Below are 3,855 nucleotides of genomic sequence, written 5' to 3' on the forward strand. Positions count from 1 at the left end.
CTCAATTCAATGACTGTTGTTGGTCTCATTGTGTAGAGTGTAGACGTTGTCTTTTAGGTATCCCCATAAAAAAGAAGTCTCGTGGTGTTAAGTCTGGTGAACGTGGAGGATATTCAACAAACCTCCTTCGTCCAATCCACCTTTTTGGCAAGATCTCCTCAAGAAAGGATCTAACATGAAGTGTGGGGGTGTCCCGTCTTGCTGAAAATAAAACTCTTCTTTAAAGTATAAGTAAGAGGTGTATTGTATACAAAGTAAAAGGTGTATGCATTTATATATGAAATACTAATTAATTAAACTTGATGTGTCATTACTTAATTGTTCAAACACCTGAAGAGCAAATTGACTATAGAACTAAAATTACATCAAACCTTGTATTAACCCAGCAAGCCATTAATAAATCCATTCAAATCGTCAACATTGCTTGGTATCTATTCCCTTCATTTGCATTTTTTCCGCAGTATTGGTAAAATAGACAATCAAATTATATATGCCATTAGTTTCACATGCCTGTCTCGTATGCACACAATACTCATTTACATTTTGTTTCCCAAAAGGTCACACATTATACACTTTGTCGACATAACAAGATAATCCTTTACCCAGTAACCAGCACTCATGTAAATTCAGTACATGAGTAGTTTTAAATGGCAGGAAGCCTCCCTGTGTTTTTAAACCATTACTAATTCAGCACCAAAGCCTACCAACACACAGAAATAATCTTGCTATATCCCTCTGCAGTCCAGGCCCTTTGATGAAAGTCAGTAGAGATCAAGGGGATCTGTCAAGCGCTTTCCTATTCCACCATATTCCCCGCCCCCATGCACCCCAACCGAATCTATCAAAGAACCGTCATTCAAAGGAGCTCCTTGTGATACTACATTCTCCAAATTCTTCTTCAATTGTTATACATCAACAGCACACTAATGTGCAGTTAAGGCAGGCAGTCTGTCTGTTTGACCATCTAAATCAGAGGTTGGCAGGAGGGCCGGAGTCCTGCAAGTTTTGCATGTTGTCCTTCTACAACACAGCTGATATATGATCAGCTCATCAGCAAGCTCTGCATAAGCCTGATAACGATCCTGTTGATTGGAATCAGCTTGTGTTGGAAGTGAGAAACCTCCAGAACCTGCAGGACTCCAGCCCTCGAGGACCGAGATTGCCCACCTCTGATCTAAATTATCGATCTGTATTCGGAACCAGGAAATGGCAGTGGTTTAACCGGAGGTAGGCGTGGTTTAAAATGGGTGGTGCTTAGATCAATACATTACCATATTTTTGGGGTACGGAATTGAATTTTTTTTTTTGAAAATGATTGATGGATTGAACAAAAGGTTCTATAATTTTTGTTTGAAAATTATTGTCAAAACAGCCTAATGCAGATTCAAATCAATGCTTTTGATCATAAAAGATGAACTATTTTTCACACAAAAAATTTTATAAACTCAGAAAATGTATGTGTATGAATAAATATTTACAGAACAGCCTGAGAATTGAGATTTACCTTTTTTTAATCACAATAGTAAGGGAACTATTTAGAACATGTTTTTTTAATGACTCAGAACAGGAATCTTTTTAAGTCTATGAATAAATATTTACAGAACAGTCTGAAAATGATTTTGATCACAATAGTAAAGAAACTATTTAGAGAACAAGTTGTTTATAAACTCTAATAATACTGCTGAATACAGCATATGCAGTAGGAAATAATAAACTATTATGAGAATTAACAAGAGTTGTCATAGCAACACAGATTTATTTTTGTTTTCAATGTTTTATTTAATTTTCACTACTTAACGGGTGTTTTAGCTGTGTGTAAAGCTTAATTTGCAATATTTCAAATATTGATTCGTAGCGTGTTCAGCTGTGCATGTGTATAAATGCATTTACCAGCTAAATAAAAATGAACTTGGCAGCCAGTGTGAGAGACTAACGCAACTCGAATCAAGCTCTGCCTTGTCAAGAGCGCTGCGGCTGCACAGCGTTCCAAAACAAGTTTCCCACGTAACTTTAACAACCATACAAAACTAAATACGAGTCCGCTGTAGAAAATTAAGGACCAATTAAGAGATAATTAATTACTGTCCGTGTGCCAGAAAGCGACGCCTCACGGACAGATCCTCTCTCTCACTCTCTCTCTTTGCCTATGTGCCGTGCGCGGCGGAGAGAAGAGAGGGGCCGGCTTTCTTTCAGCACGGATATTAAGGAAGTCTACCGTGTTATATTTGTATCTGGGAAAAATCCATTATCCGTACCAGATACTCATGTTGTACGAATATCCGGCTCATCCCTAATTATTATTATTATTATTATTATTATTATTATTACATTAAATTATTTTCCCTTTGAGTTGTTTGATCAGCACTTTAGATTGATATTCTTTTTCAATCCAATAATGCCAATGAGTTCATCAGTAAAATTAATAAAATAGCTCAATTTGAGCATTTCCATGCGGACAGAGAGACACTATTGTTTATTTGAGCCCTCAACACAACAAGTTGATGAATTGTCATCATAGTAGCTCAATTGGCTGCCTGGTGAGTCTACTATCAAGATGAGGCGAAGGAACTGGCTATGTTGTGTCCTGCAGATGCGGCAAGTTTAAAAGCATCACGGAGGAAATAAAAGGAGGGAGGAAGTGATGACTGCTATTCACTGTTTGTCACGTATTCACTAAAGTACTGATTTATCTAAAATAATATTTAGAAGGAAAAGTTGCTATCTCGCTACGTTCACACTGCTCTTAATGCTCAATTCCAATTTTTTGGATGAAATTCGATTTATCCATCCATCCATCCATTTTCTTAACCGCTTGTCCTCACAAGGGTCGCGGGGGGCGCTGGAGCCTATCCGAGGCTGGCTTCGGGCAGTAGGCGGGGTACACCCTGAACTGGTTGCCAGCCAATCGCAGGGCACACAGAGACGAACAACCATTCACACTCACAAACACACCTATGGACAATTTGGAGTGTTCAACTAACCTGCCATGCATGTCTTTGGAATGTGGGAGGAAACCGGAGTACCCGGAGAAAACCCATGCAAGCACGGGGAGAAGATGCAAACTCCACCCAGGAATGCCGAAGCCTGGACTCGATCTCACGTGTTCTGCACTGGGAGGCGGACGTGTTAACCAGTCAGCAACCGTGCCGCAGTAAACGTTTATTTTTATTTTTTATTTTATTTTTAAGAGCTCAGTATTATTCATTCGGTAATTTTACCGATTTGACATGTCATCATCATTGCTCTCCTTTTTTTTTGTTATTATTATTATTATTATTATTTTTATTATTTTGTATGTGGGTGAGTATGTGTATGTGCGTGCGTGCGAGTGAGTGTGTATTCATTAGTTCAACAAAAACCTATTAAAAAATCCCATACCGTTCACCTAAACTGAACACCGCCGTCAGGAGACCCGAGGAAGGCCAAAGAAAAGAAAGGAAAGTGAAATCCAGCACCAACCAGACACCACCCACTGGGCCACCAACCAGAGTCCTTCACCAACCCCAGAAACATATAAATTCCAACAAATCAGGGAGACCTCAAGAGACCAAAGGAGAGACTGAGGAAAGGAAGGAAGGACAGACGAAGCAGAGTGAGATCCACAGACACCAGCCTCCACCGATTCAATGACCTGAGTAAGAAGCAGATTGTGTCTGAGTTTCGATAGATGCTGGTGTGGTGGATCTGGCATTCATGAAAATCTCCACCGTCGATCCCTGCCAGGACAGAGCAAGCGCAACACCTCAGGGCCTGCAAGTGCAACACCTCAGGGCCTCCCAGGCCGTGGCAGCGCCAAAGGACGACCCCCGGGCCCCGCCGGGGCCACCGGCCGGAGAGCAAACCCAGGAGCAGGAG

Source organism: Leptonotus elevatus, chromosome 16 (assembly GCF_054856555.1).
Source record: "Leptonotus elevatus isolate MCC_2025b chromosome 16, RoL_Lele_1.0, whole genome shotgun sequence".
NCBI classification, from domain to species: domain Eukaryota; kingdom Metazoa; phylum Chordata; class Actinopteri; order Syngnathiformes; family Syngnathidae; genus Leptonotus; species Leptonotus elevatus.